Source organism: Chiloscyllium punctatum, chromosome 11 (genome assembly GCF_047496795.1).
Source record: "Chiloscyllium punctatum isolate Juve2018m chromosome 11, sChiPun1.3, whole genome shotgun sequence".
Taxonomy (NCBI): domain Eukaryota; kingdom Metazoa; phylum Chordata; class Chondrichthyes; order Orectolobiformes; family Hemiscylliidae; genus Chiloscyllium; species Chiloscyllium punctatum.
Window position 1 is genome coordinate 18,271,931 of NC_092749.1, and position 15,567 is coordinate 18,287,497.

Genomic DNA, 15,567 nt, shown 5'->3' on the forward strand with positions numbered 1-15,567 from the left:
GCCCCCCCACCCCCCCCCCCGTTTAATTTTCATTGATTATCAAGACAAGAGGAAGCCTTGGGGGATTCGATCTAAACGGGTACAGACACGCCTCAAACGCGGTCAGTCACTAGTCGGCCATCTGTTCTGAACAAATGGCGTTATTCCGCGCAAAGTGACATGTCCCTCTCTCGGATTTTCCTGACAATATGCGCTCGGGTTACACAAAGCAATTCTCTGGGAACCTGTAACGGTATGACTATGACATGTGGCTTAGATCGTCCCATGCTCAGGGATTCTCAGCATCACCATACCAACCCCCCCACCCCCAACACCACCACCCCATGATAAATTAGTGGCTCGAACCGAAGGAAGGAGAAACTGGGTAGATTGGTTACAGCACATGTTATTTTTGTTTTAAACAAGACCATCAAACTGGTGTGATTTACCCTACCGGACCGGGCAAGTGCAGCCACTCTATTGCTGGCAAACTTGCCCGTCGTTTATGTCCCGGCTCGCCGGCGATTGCACGATTTAAAATAAAAGTCTCCAGTCAGCGGGTACAGTCAGTGCCTGTGACCCTGAAATCCACCTCAACACGTTTCAGTTTGTGTTTGAAGGGGGCGCGTTGAAATGAAAGCGGATGGAATAGGCTCCAAAGGTTCACGGGCAGGTCCTGTTAATATATCATGGCTCTGGGGAAGAATTCTGATACAGGACCCCAATCCTTTCAGCTGCTGTTTGGAGTCGATTTTACAGAGGGGTTGGGGGTAATTGTATTGGGGAGCTTTATGCGAGATCGAATCCAGTTTGTAAACATGTTCTGATGTATCCACATGGCGATCAAAGCGGCAGTATCAGTGATTTGATGAGACGACTATATGACACAGTAATCGAAAATCGTGAACGAGTCAAAGTTTTAACCGTGACACTGAAATCTAATGTCAGGTTAAAACGGTCACGACAATCTGAGTTTTGCATGGTGCCAGCCCTACTTCAGAAATCTCTCACTTAATAAAGAACGTCTCGGAATGTTGGCGACCTTGTGAACGGGCCGAATGGTCTGAAGCTGTTGCTGGGACTTTAGCTTTGTGGCGCAGTGGCATAGCCAAACCTCAGAGCCAGGAGATCTGGGTTCAAGTCCCACCTGCTCATGAGTATGTCCCAACCACGTAGGCTAAAAATACTCAAAAAAAACCCTTGCCCTGTTCCGAGTTCTCCCTCGCCGAGAGCAGGTTTGTGCGGTTCTGGTGATGCAGGAGTCCCAATTGTTTCAGAGATGTCTCCTAACATCACCAAACAGGTTGACGAGAATCTATGTCAAACCCTTGCTGCTGCTGCCGATTTTGAACAATGTTGAGAGTTTATTGCAATGTGTGTGTCTGACAGGGTGGGAGGGAGATTGGTAAATCTGGAGAATTTTTTGAAAAAACTTTGCATTTTAAAAGCTTTGAGCTCTCCCTCTCTCTCTCTCTCGCCTGGATTTCCAATTTGATCGAAGTTTGTTGGATTGCAGCGCACTAAGTGCCGAGGTTGTTGCAGAGGTATGTGTTGATTTGAATAAGAAAGTGCCAGTCGCGTGGCTCCGAGTTCAGAGCTCAGAGCAAAGCAGGCGAGAGATAAAGGCGCTCTTATGTGTCCGCCTTTCAAACCCTGCAGCCCAGCGGGAAAAAAAAACCCCGACATTTTCATAACAAAACTGTGATGTTTACCTGTGGTCTTAGAACCGAGGGGGCACTCCTTTTGTCTCACCATCAGATTACTAGGGGCCAGCTGCTCTCTGCATGTCTTTATATCGCAGTCTGCCCAATCTCTCAGTCTCCCTGATCTTTTCCACCTCTCCAGCTCCCCCCCCCCCACCCCACCGCCCCACTTAACCCCTCTCCCTCCCCCCACAACACCTGGAAGGAGTGGAGGAGGGTGGGAGGTGAAGGAGAAGGTAGGGAGGTAGTTTAGACTCTTGCCCTGTATTCAGGGAGGGTGTAGTGGTCTGGAGGGAGGGAGATAATGTGGTGGATCTTCTAGTGGGACTGAGGCCAGTCGCGTGCCGATGTCTGCTCAGGGACATCTGCCGGCTCCGGGGCTAATTACCAATCTGATGGGAGAAAGAGCCTTTCGACTTGTGAGAAGGAGAGGATTACACATAACTTCAGGCTATGACTACCACAGTAGCCACTGCACAGGTCCGAGCGGACAGCCGAAAGCTGCTGCATTGTTCACGTGTGTGTGTGTCTGTGTGTGTGCGGCTGTGTGTCTGCCTGTCTGTGTGTGTGTGTGCGCCTGTGTGTGTCTATGTGAGTGTGTGTGTCTGTGTGTGAGTGTGTGTGGGTGTATGTGACTGTGTGTGTCTGTATGTGTGTGTAAAATAAAGGGAACAATGCCTCCGCGCAATGAAAAGACCCACTCCCCTGATCGCTAACTAGAACCCAACTTTCAGCAGGTCGACCGAACATCACTGCCCCACACAAAGATCATAAAATCACTAGATTCTCAAGCATTACAGGGTCTGCCACTTCCCTCTCGATCAACCTCCGGTGATATTTCGTCACATTTATTTCATGTTTTTATCTTAATCGGATGGGAGGGGTATATTCTCCCTCACACACACACACACACCCCGAAAAAATCACAGGAGTTTCCATGCGATAGCTTTCTATAAAATAAATATAATCAAGCTGCACTTCTGGAGCAGTTAGGACCTAAACCGGGGCCCTCCTGGCTCAGAGTTAGGGACAGTACCTCCGCTATACAGGAACCCCACCCAGACAATCCAATCTTTAACATCATCGGCCGGTGTTACTGGAAATTGCACATGAATTAAACAATGAGAGGTTTCTCCGCGTAGAAAGTTGGCGTGTTTAACCCCCAAATCTGGCTGGCTTGAGTTTTGCAATTATAAAGCCGTAGGTTTGCAGGTATCGACGCTAAACTGGTGCTTTTATGTTCTGTATTTTCCCCGCCCCCAAATCAACCGCAGTTGGCAACTTTTTCGGAAGGCGCCTGCCATAAATTAAATAGTTTTTGTACGCTCCCTCCTACTTGGCCCAGCATTGTAACCATCCCACTGTAACACAACCGAAATATTGGCTATCACCAACACTACTTTCAAAATCAGCAGTGGATTCCGATAGTTACCAGGGTGTTTCTTTTTTCACCAATGATTGAACATTGCTGCGCAATATGATCTGATTTATGACACTGGCTATTGAGCAATGGGATCTGAATGGAACGGAGCAAAGCTTACAGAGACTCCCAATCATTACAGAGACTCGCCCGCCTTCTATAAGCATCTGCCTCAAGAGGAACAGATGTCGGCACCTGCGGTGACAGGCTGCATATGTTCCATCCCATTCACTACTCACTCATACATCATCACAATGGATAGGCTTTGTGTGTGCGACTTCACAATATATTAATCTCCCAGATAGCTACACTCCCCAGAGCTCTGCACTGTTTAATTTTATACCACCAATAACATCTGACTAATCCCTAAATCTCCTCTTAAAAGATCCTTTACCCAACCTGTAAAGTTATTTAACTTCCACCTGTTGCCCTCTCAGTTAAACACAGAGCTAAAGTTCTGAGAGGTGATTCCGGTATCCGTCTTTTCCCATTCTTCTCAGGGAATAGCTTTGCCTAGTTCCGCCTAATTAAAGAAAACGTTGTAAATGAAATAAGGGAGAAGATGGAAGTTACCACACAGGCCGGTGCCAGTCTATACCACACAGTCCTGCAGATGAAATAGAAAGTCAGGTCATGATATGGACTGGCCAAAGCACGCTGCAGCATTGAAGTTCTGGGGAGAAATAGCTTCTTCCCGTTGTTTCCAAAATGTAGAACGGGAAAGCATTAAACGTGTTCGGTCTGGGGACTGAGACATTGCAATGTGTATTCAAAGGTTCACGCTGACACACTGACACACATGCACATACACCTAGATACATAGTTACACAGACACATACACAAACACATACACAAATATTTATATACATACACATGTACACACAAACACATACAGACCAAACATATCCACAAACACAGGCAGACGGATACATGCAAATGCATACACATACACGCACATAACAGAGACAAATACAATCACAGAACATACAACATACACACTAACATATGCATATAAGCATATATAGACAAAATGTGACACATTTTGAACATTATTGGAGATTATTGAAAATGTTGCCAGAAGGGCAAGGCATGGAATAAAGGAAAATTATAGAGAAACAGAGCATGTACCTTTACCTTGAAGCGAAATGGACAGAAATATGAGATGCTTAGGAAGGCATACAGGATTGCTATCATTTAGGAATTCACGTGGTGCAGTGCATAGTGTCTCTACCTCTGGGCCAGAAGTTCTGGATTTAACAACTTGATGGCCAAAGTATATGACTCATAGTGCATTAAAATAGGTTGATTATCAATCTGTAAATCCCGCTGATATGCCTGGGGCAGGCAGTGTGAGTGGGAGTGTATCCTGGTCAGTTGGCCCTGGGTGGAGCTGCAATACAGCAGCCTCCCTACGTTGAAAGGCTCCACATGAGATTCTTACTGTGAGCAAGCATCTTCCTCCCTCCGATTGATTGCCAAAAACAGTTCTCTTTATTATTCACAGCATCAAATATAAGAGGTTCCATGGTTCACTACACTTGTTCCCAAAATGGCAGGACTGAATCATGAAGACAGATTGGGCAAACTGTGTTTGTATTCTTTAGAATTTTGAAGTTTGAGAGATGAACTTATTGAAACTTATAAAATACTTAAAGAGATCAACACAATTGATGTAGGTAAGAGGTTTCCCTGGCTGAGGAGTCTAGAATTAAGGAGCACAATTTAAAATAATGGGGTGACACTTAAGTCTGGGGTAAGATTTCTTTTTACTCTGCGGGTTGTGAACTTCACAAAATCTCTCCAGCATGGGCTGTGAAAGCTTAATCTTTGAGTCTGTTTAAGATAGAGATTGAGACATTTCTGATGACCTAAGTATACAGGATTATGGCATAATTGTATTGAATGGCGAGGCAGGTGCGATTGGAATGAATGGCTTGTTCCTATATTCTTAAGAGCAGGGAGGTTTAGCTAGAACTGCATAGAACCTTGTCAGGCCACACTGCAATACAGTGTACCATAATTTTACAGGAAGGGCGTGGGCACATGACAGAGAAGGTACTGTGAGTTTTACCAGGATGTTAGCAGGATTGGAGAAAGGAAGCTTTGAAGAAAGATTGGATAGGCCAGCAAAAAAATACAAAGTGCATGCTGAATAGGCTGGAATTTCTTTGCAATGGAGAAGGCTGAGGGGAGGTTTGATTTGAGTAGTGTAAAATGAGAAGGGTGCTTGATAAAATGGATAAGGAGGACCTATTTTCCTTAGCAGAGAGAGACAAGGTGGGGGTGGGGGGAGGGCGAAGGATTTAAAATATTTGGTATAAGTGTTAGAAGGGAGTTAAGGAGTACTTTTTCACCTAAAGGACAGTGAGGATATGGCACTCATTGCCTAAAGGACTGGAAAGGCAGAAACACTCATGTACTTTTATAAGTTGATTAGTTATGCACTTGTGGTGTGGGTGTTTTCTAATCAACTTAGGGAAGTTATTAGACAGCTTGGAGCAGGTGGGACTTGAACCTGGACCTCCTGGTCAAGGAGTAGGGATACTCCCACTATGCCACAAGACCACTTGGTAAGATTTCCAAAGTCCCATCAGATCATAGGGCTGCTGTCTTGAGTGGAGAGAGATGACTGGTGGTGCTTTAATCTGAGGGTCCCCACACCTCAGGCGAGGCGAGAAGTTGAGAAGCTGGGATACCTTCGTGTCTCAGTTGATACAGGAATTAAATCTACCTTGCATGGCAAACCAGCCATCCAGCTAACTGAGCTAACACCCCCATTAGAGGGCTATATACTGGAAAGTGTGATGACACTGTAGGCCCACATGATGGGCAAAACAGTTTCCCGCAGCTCTATATATGTCGTCTATATTGCATCACTCAGTGTTTGGCCTGTTGAATGCTCATCTTTCAGTCTTTGACTAATAATTAGAACATCTCCTGTGAAATGTATGGCAAGGAGCCGTGCAAAGAGAATCCATGTCAAGACTTTATTTTTTGCCTCTTCCTCCTATCATTTATAAAGGTTTCCTTTAACATCTGAGCCCCTTCAGTTTGTGTTGTGATTTGTGTGTCTCTGTATGCACACACCAACGCTGGATATGGAAAATCCTTTAGTGTCTGAAGGGAGGCTGTCCATTCTGCACACTGAAAAGTCAATGACTAGAGCTTGTGATGAGGAATGAGGGGAGACACCTAGAGAGGCAAGACTGAAAAAAAAGATATGACTCACAAAATAAATCTGTCTAGGATTTAGGTGTAAATGTTATGTTTATTACAAATGATTGCATCTACACAGTGGATGTCTAGCAGATTGAGTGCAACATAAAAGTGCTCCAGACAAGCTCTATTGATGGATTGGAGAGATTTAATTTAAAAAAAACACAGTTGGAACCAGCATCGGTTTCTCCTCCTCCGAGTATCACATGGAGAAAATAAAATCAAAATCTGAGCACTCTAATTGATCAAAGATATTTAATCTGAGAGATACTTCTGTCCATTTTCTCTCTGTTACTGTATCTGGGTGGCAATGTGATAGTTACTAAAAGGATGCTCGAGAATGCATGCAGCTGAAGTTCCTGTCTATACTGATAGAGGACTGATGGGCTGAATGGACTCATGCAACTGTGATATGTGAGTATATCATTTGTGGCTCCAAGTTCATGATGGGTCATTTCCAGTTCATTTCTCATGATGCTATTAACCCAAATACGTGCCTGCATAGCTGTGCCTGTTTTGGGTCTGTATCTGTGTAACTCAATCATTATCCCTGTCACTGTGTGCATGTACACCAAGGCATGCCTGAGCATCAATGAGATATGTAAGTGCGTAATTCTAATTTACATGAGACTTTACAATTTTCACTCCTGAAATGGAATGTCCTGTTAGGTGCCTATATTCATGTCTAGGAAGGGAGGAGAATAAGGAATAACTGGGTGAGAATGTTAAGAAGTGTGCCTGTCTGTCTATTAAGCGGACCTAGCCACAATCCCATCATTAGGTAGGGAAGATCAAATGGGAGAGGAAGGGGAGGTGCAAGAGCATGACCAAGGGATTGTAGAGGGGCACCAGTTCCCTGAGGTCCTGAGCACCTGACCTGCTAGGGTCTGTACCAGAGCCCAGCACACCATGGTTAGTGTCTAGTTATGACCAAATTAAGTTTCCTTTTGTTGCACCTAAGTCTTGGCGAGCCAATCTGAACTCAATAAAGGGCCTATTTTATTGGAGTTCACCCCTCATCCCTGTTTAAACCTTTCTTTACACTTGAAACCAATGTACGACCACAAGCAAGGAACATGCTATACTCCCTAATCTTATCATTAGTGAGGAATCACCATTTGGTAAGATAACAAATACCAAGGATTGACAGTGTCCTTCCAGTTGGATGAACCCACACTTGAGAAAAGTTATGAAACTCACTTAGGAAGCCACCGGAAATAGGAAAGGGTAACTTTTGTTCTTTGGTTCGATAATGAAGAGAATATGTTATTATTAATCCCAGATCTGTGCCACAGTGTGGGCGGCACGGGGGCACAGTGGTTAGCACTGCTGCCTCACAGCGACAGAGACCCGGGTTCAATTCCCGCCTCAGGCGACAAACTGTGTGGAGTTTGCACGTTCTCCCCGTGTCTGCGTGGGTTTCCTCCGGGTGCTCTGGTTTCCGCCCACAGTCCAAAGATGTGCAGGTCAGGTGAACTGACCATGCTAAAATTGCCCGTAGTGTTAGGTAAGGGGTAGATGTAGGGGTATGGGTGGGTTGCACCTCGGCGGGGCGGTGTGGACTTGTTGGGCCGAAGGGCCTGTTTCCACACTGTAAGTAATCTAATCTAATCTAAAGTAAGTAATCTAATCTAATCTTTGGGCTAGGGAAAGAGGAAATCAGCCAAGGTTCATATTTTTGATAGTTCCTTCTGGAACTTTGATGGCAGTGGTAGGACAGGATCAAATTTGACTAATTTTCATGGTTACAGAATTGTAGAATAGCTGGCTCTCTGAAGAAGCAATCTCCCTAGTACCAATCCCCCCTGTCCTTCCTTTTTCTGGTCAGGCCCTGGCCAATGCTTCTGAGACACGGGTCCAAATCCCAGCTGGTAGAATTTGAATTCAATTAATTAATCTGGAATATAAAGTTAACCTAAGTAATCGTGACCAATGACAGCCATCGTGGTTTGTTCTAAAAACTCATCTGGTCTATTTAATATCTTTTATGGGAAGGAAATTCCATTATCCTTACCTAGCCAGGCCTGTATGTGGTTCTCTACCCACAGCACTGGGGTTGATCAGAAATAGGCAACAAATGCTGGTTTTGCTTGCAATGCCCTCCTCCCATGAAAGAATAAATAAAGAAAAAAATCAATTTTTTACTTGTATGCCTCACTGTGTAGCTGCCTTCACCCTTACTCTCATGTAGTGCATTCCAGGTCCTAACCCCAAGCTGGGTGAAAAAGATTTACCTCACAACATAATTTTTCTTTTGCTAATTATCTTAAATCTGTCTCATTCATAGTTCATCCTTCCATCAATGGGAATAGTTTCTCCCTATCTGTCCAGATCCCTCATGATGTTGACCACCTCTATCAAATCTCCTCTGAACCTTCTCTTCCGCAAACAAAGAAGTCCCAGCTTCTCCCGTGTCCCTATGTTATTTATCATAGGTACTATTCTTGTGAATCTCTTCTGAAACTCTCTCCAAAGCCTTCATAAGTTTTCTCAAGTGTGGGCCCAGACTGAATGCAATCAGTGCTCTGTATAACTTTAACGTGATTTCCTTCCTGGTCTGTTCTATATCCCAATTAATAACACCCAGAATGGTAAATGCTTTATTGGCCACATTGCAAACTGTCTTGCCACTTTCAATGATTTAGGCACATAGTCAGGCCCACACTTGAAGAATGCCCCCTTCCTGGAAGATCCAAGGACAAGAGTATGCCACTACAAGACACTGCCAGCAAGAGGTGGTGGGTGAAGACTGAGAGGCAGGGAAAATCCATCTCTTATTTTCAGCATTGAAAATGGAGGAATAATCTGAATGAGGTGTTAAACTGATGAAAGAATTAGATGGAAACAATCTATTACTTTCGGTGACGGTGTCTGGAACAAGAGTTTATAAACTGAGCATTAGAACTACACCATGTAAGAGTGTAATCAGAAAACACATCACCTGAAGGGCAGCAGAAATCCTGAATTCTCTTCCCCAAAAGACACCGAATGGTGCCTAAATTAAATCTTTAACAATGCCATTAGTTATGTTTGAGTTAAGTGAGAGAGTCAAGGGTGAGAGGTCAAAGGGAGATAAAGGGTCTTGAAGTCTGGATCAGATATAATCAAATTGAATGGTAGGATAGGTTTAGGGGCTGTAAAGTTTACTCCCCTTCTGATATTTTTTGAGATGTCTAACTGCACACTAAGATCTGCAGAAGGCAGAATAATTGGGGACTCCCCAACACAGTTCAAATCTACAACTCGTGTAGTCCTTCAATCCTTCCAACCTTTCAAACAAATCCTGTGATCATTGTCCGTGGGAGTACATTAGTCTCCTGTACTCTGGTTAAAGACCACCAGTAGCGTTCAAAGTGGGTTTAGGGGACCCATTGTGGATTTTATTCCCAAGTAAATCTCAATGCCAGAATGTTATCAAAAAATACGTAAGGTCGAAGGCCAGCAAACTGCAGTACAGAGGCAACACTGTTTAAGGAAAGATATGATACTTATATTCATTAAGATATAGCTCAGAGTCACTTTTCGCAATCAATTAGTATTGTAGGAAATGTTGTTAAGTGCACAGTGGAATAGGTTTTAAATTGAGATTGTTTCAAATTGACATTATGTTCTTCGCGATGAATTATGTTTTCCCTCTCCACATTCCCCCTTCAACCAATCTTTCTCTCAGCAGACCTTTTTTATTTCACATCAGTTCTACTGTTACCACTTCATCACTTCAGAACAGCCTCTGCTATGTTACATTTCTTCATCAATCACTGTATTATGTCTTTTATTCTGGCAGCAAAATAGCAATTCAGGGTTGGGGGACTACATTTAAGATTAGAAAAGAAAATAATGTTTGGATGTCTAAAGTCATTGACCAACTGTTGAAAGAATGAGAACATTTCCTTAATAAATTAATTCATGTTCACCTTCATCCCTGCTCATTCACAAATACTATTCCTCATTATTCTTCCTTAAATCATGGCTTGTGGGTTGCCCCACTGTGAAACCTCTGTTTGTATTATGTGTACCCTTAGCAATTTAGCTACCATTGTGCAGGGACATCTACTCTTTGGGATCTGCAGTCCTTAGGAAAGTTTGGTCCAAATTAATACTTTAGAATGGTTTGGATTAATCTGTGCGAGCTCCATTTGTATTTAATCGAGGTCTATCTTGGAGTTGAACAATCGCTCCTGTAAATGTTTACATTAGAATTATGCATAAAATGTCCACACTGTTTCTTTAGTTTTATGTTTGTTGAATTATTTGAAACTTTCTTTGGAAACTTGAAACCCCGTAAGATCGCCACAAGCCCGACACCACCCTTACTTGTAATTATATTGCTGTTCCTTAACTGTCACAATGTCAAACTCCTGGAATTCCGTTTCTAACACCATTCTGGGTGCACCAAATGGACTGTTGTGGTTCAAGAAAGTAGTTAGCCATCACTTTCTCCAGGGTAACTAGGGATGGGCAATGAATTCTGCCCTTGGCAGTGATATCCCATCGAAGAATTTAAAAAAACCCTTATGACAGTCACTACTGTCTGTAGCAAGAGACGACTTAAACTGCACAACCAAAGAAATCAGCATGAGGACTTGCTGACTCAAGTTTCCTGACACAATATCATTTGGAAATTCAATATATTTTAAATCTCTGGAGAGGAAAACGTGGCAGAGTTACGCTAAAAGGGCAGGCGAGGAAGATTAGGTGTGTCATTTTTTCAGAGAGCCAGCGCAGAGCATGACAGGTTAAACGGCCTCATTCCATGTTGCAACCATTCTAACCCAGCACTACAAAACGTTAGAAGTCTTGAAATTGCATCAACTTTTCAATTTTGTTCAAAAACACAGTGCCTTTAGATTTATTTTTCCTGTGATCTATAAGGTGAGCTGAGAAATGGAATTTTATTTTCACTGTTATAACCTGTGTTAATTTTAAGTAGGCTGGCACATGACAGAAAGGATGCAGAACAAAAGATCATCACCAACCACAGTACCATCCCCACCCCACAGCCCCCAACCAATCTCACTATAACTCTTCCTGAGAATATATCTTACGATACATTTTCATTTTCAGTATCATTGGAAAAAGACTTGGCATTTAAAATTTCCTCTCTGCTGATTTGGAAAAAGAGTTCCTGATTATTCTTTTCATCTCTTTTTATGTGAAGGGGTTGATAATGTGGAAATGGTGCAGTAAAGGTAACTAATTTTGTTACTTCCTCTCCAACAGGAAAAGTATTGTCTCTCCAAAGTCACAACATTTACAATGTTCCCTCTCTGCTGCACAAGAAACTGTCTAATTATTTGGCAAAAGGCCCAACATTTGGAATAGAGAGAGGTGGTAAAGCAGCAATATTAGCAGCCTGAATTTATAGAGCACATTCAATGCAGTAAAATATTACATTGTCATTTGTGAACAGCAACTACCAAATTCTACTTAACAGTCACTGAGCCATATATTAGGTTTTCAAAACCTTAATGATAAATGTAGGATTTAACGGTCATTTTAGACTCATAGAGTCGTACACCATGGAAACAGACCCTCCAATCAATTCATCCATGCTGACCAGATCTCCTAAATTAATCTAGTCCTTTTTGCTAGCATTTGGCCCATATCCCTTCCTATTCACATACACATCCAGATGCCTTTTAAATGTTCTAATTGTAGCAGTCTCCACCACTTTCTCTAGCTCATTCCATGCATGCACTACCCTCTGTGTGAAAATGTTGCCCCTTAGGTCCCTTTTAAATCTCTCCCCTCTCTCCTTAAACCTCTGCCCTCTAGTTTTGGACTCGCCTACCCCAGGGTAAAGAACTTTGGCTATTCACCCTATCCATGCCCTTCATGATTTTGTAAACCTCTATGAAGTCACCCCCTCAGCCTATTCACCCTCTCCCTACAGATCAAACCCTCCAACTCTGGCAACATGCTTATAAGTCTTATCTGAATCCTTGCAAGTTTCATAACATCTTTCCAAAAGGAGGATAATCAGAACTGTACACATTGTAAAAGTGGCCTACCAATATACTGTACAACCACAACATAACATCCCAACTCCTACACTCAATACACTGACTAATGAAAGTAAACATTTTCTTCACTACCCTGTCTATCTGCAACTCTACCTTCAAGGAATTATTAACTCCAAGGTCTCCAGTGTATAAGACCTAAACTGATTTGCCTTACCAAACTACAATATCTCACATTTATCTAAATTAAACTCTATTTGCCACTTCTCAGCCTATCTAATCAAGGTCCTATTATACTCTGAGATAACCTTCCTCACTGTCTACTACTAAACTATCAATTTTTTTTGTCATCTGCAAACTTACTAACCATTCTTCCTATCTTGATATCCAAATCATTTATATAAATTACAAAAAGCAGTGGACCCAGCACCAATGCTTGTGGCACACCACTGGTCACAGGTCTCCATCTAAAAAACTGCCTTCTCCCACCACCTTCTGTCTCCTACTTTTGAGCCAATTTTGTATCCAAATGACCAACCCTCCCTGGATTAATGTGATCTAACCTTGCCAATCAGTCTACCATGCAGAACCCTTGTCAAATGCTTTGCCAATGTCCATATAAGTAATGTCCATAGCTCTTCATTAATCTTCCTTGTCACTTCTTCAAAAAACTCATTCAAACTGTTGAGAACACGATTTCTCATGGACACAGCCATGTTGACTAACCCTACACAGTCCTTGCCTTTCCAAGTGCATGTTAGTCCTGTCCATAACAATCCTCTTGAACAATTTACCCACCACTGATGTCAGGCTCACTGGTCTATAGTTCCCTGGCTTTTCCTCACCACCATTCTTAAATAATGGCATCACATTACCAACCTTCAGACTTCCAGCACTTCACCCATGGCTCTCAATGATACAAATATCTCAGAAAGGACCCAGCAATTACTTCGCTAGCTTCATCTTAAAGTGAAGAGAGAGTTAGAGACATTTATGGAGGGAATTCTAGACCTTGAGGCCCAGTCAAATGAAGACATAGCCACAAATGGAAGATCAATGTAATGCAACAGGCAAGAATTGCACTAGGGTTGTGGAGCTGAAGGAGATTACAGTGAGCCGGGGGGGGGGGGGGTAGTGGGATGAAGGGTGATACAAGTAGCAAAAGTTTTCAGAATGTGGAAAGCTGACCAAGAGTGAACTAGAGTAGTCATATTTGGAGAAACAAATGCATGGATGGGGTTTTCAAAAGTATAACAGCTGAGGCAGTGGTGGAGAGGCTATGGTGGTGGACATAGACAGTCTCAGCAATGCTGCAATCAGGGTGATGGTGGTGTAGTGATAATGTCATTATCATGCTCACCATCACAAATTCGAAACCCAGCATGCAAGGTGGTAGATTTTAAATTCATTAAAGTAAGCTGGAATTTGAAAGCTAGTGATAGTGGTGATTCATAAGCTATAATTGATTGGTGTAAAAACCTTACCTGGTTCAATAACGTCCTTTAGGGAGCAAAATCTGATGTCATTCCCAATTCTGGCCTATATGTGAGTCCAGAACCATGTCAACAGTCTTCTGAATTGGCCTAGCAAGCTGTTCAATTCAGGTGCAATTCGTGATGGGCGAGAATTGATGGCGTTGCCAGGATGCCCACATCCTATGAAAGAATAATGGGTCATCTCAGGGCCAAATATGTCACCATGTTTGTGAACAAATTGGCATAAACAATGGAGTAGACGAGGGTTTTTGCAGATGAATAATGAAGGCAGAGTTGGAGATGAGCCAGTGTCATGGAGATGGAAGTAGGTGGTCTTGGTGATGAAGCAGGAAACCTCATCTCAGGCCAGTAGACAGACAGCTTGCTTTCAGTGCAGTGGACTAATCATACCTAACATATATGCCTATTTTACTTCTCCAAATCTGTACCACCGTTAGCACTCCTTTTGTCTTGCTCTGGGCACCATCACCAACAGGTCCACTCTCTCCCCCTCTACTTCTGTCCATAGCAGAAAAAGAACAGCTCCTTTCAGTTCCAAAGAAGAGTAATTTCAGACTTGAAATGTAAATGTCTCCACAGATGCTGCCAAAGCTGCTGGAGCTTCTCAAGCTTTTTCCGTTTCAGGGACAGCCTCAGACAACAGCCAGCAAGAAGCATGGAGGCTGTGGCAGTGGGAAAGCGTAAGGGTGGTACTACACCTTAGAAAGACTATATTGGCCTTGAAGGGAGTACAACATTGATTTACAAGAATGACACCTGGACTTCAGGAGTTAAATTATGAGGAGAGATTATACAAATTAGGTCTTCATATTTAGAATGTAGAAGGATAAAGGTGATCTGATTGAAGTCTTCAAGAGCCACGTCGTTGCTTTAAGATCCGACCTACAACGGTGTTGTCAGCAAACTTGTTAATGGAGTTGGGCGGAATTTGGCCACACAGTCATGAGTGTAAAAGGAGTATGGTAGGGGGTTGAGTCCACAGCCATGTGGAGCACTCATGTTGATGATTATTGTGGAGAAGGTGAGTATCCTTACTGACTGCGATCTATGGGTCAGGAAGTTGAGAATCCAGTTACATGGGGGGGATGTCAAGACCTAGTTCTTGGAGTCTGGAGATGAGTTTGGAATCGTGGTGTTGAAGGTGGAGCTGTAGTCTCTAAGTAGGAGCCTGACATAGGTATCCTTGTTATCTAAATGTTCCAGGGGTGAGTGTAGGACATGGCATCTGCTGTGGACCTGTTGTGCCGGTAGGCAAATTACAAAGGATCGAGTCAATCTGGTAAGCTAGAGTTGATATGAGCCATGACTGACCTCTCAAAGCACTTCTTGAAGCAGATGGGGACTTCACATCAAAGTAAGGCAAAGTGAAAGGTGTCAGCAAATACTCCCACTAGCTGGCCCACACAGGATCTGTGTGCACAGCCGGGGATTCCATTTGGGTTAGTTACTTTCATGGGTTCACTCTTAAGAAGGCCGATGCAATGTCTGTGGTAGTGACTGTGGGCACAGGTGCATTCAAGGCTGTTGGGATAGGTGACATAATTTCATTGACCTTCCATTCAAAGTGAATGTAGAATGCATTGAGCTCATCAGGTAAGGATGTATTGTTGCCCCCAATTCAGTTTGACTTTTCCTTGTAGCATGTTATGTTGTGTTAACCTTGCCACAGTCTGAGTGAAATCCATCCACTCAGCACTGCTGGCTGATGTCTGCTATGTTTAAGGATGGACATATTCATGAAGCTATTTACTCCCAATAATCGTCCAACACTGTCATGACTGGATGATAGGACT

The 15,567-nt window shown here is 43.1% G+C and overlaps 1 protein-coding gene across 1 annotated transcript in view; it reads left to right on the top strand.

The window, feature by feature from the left end:
• Positions 1-78: 78 nt before the first annotated feature.
• Positions 79-15,567, top strand: part of fam120b (family with sequence similarity 120 member B) — a 103,145-nt gene continuing 87,656 nt past the window's right edge. Inside the window, exon 1 of the mRNA XM_072580384.1 lies at positions 79-101. The gene's annotated coding sequence lies outside the window, so the exon portion shown is untranslated. The remainder of the gene's footprint in view (positions 102-15,567) is intronic.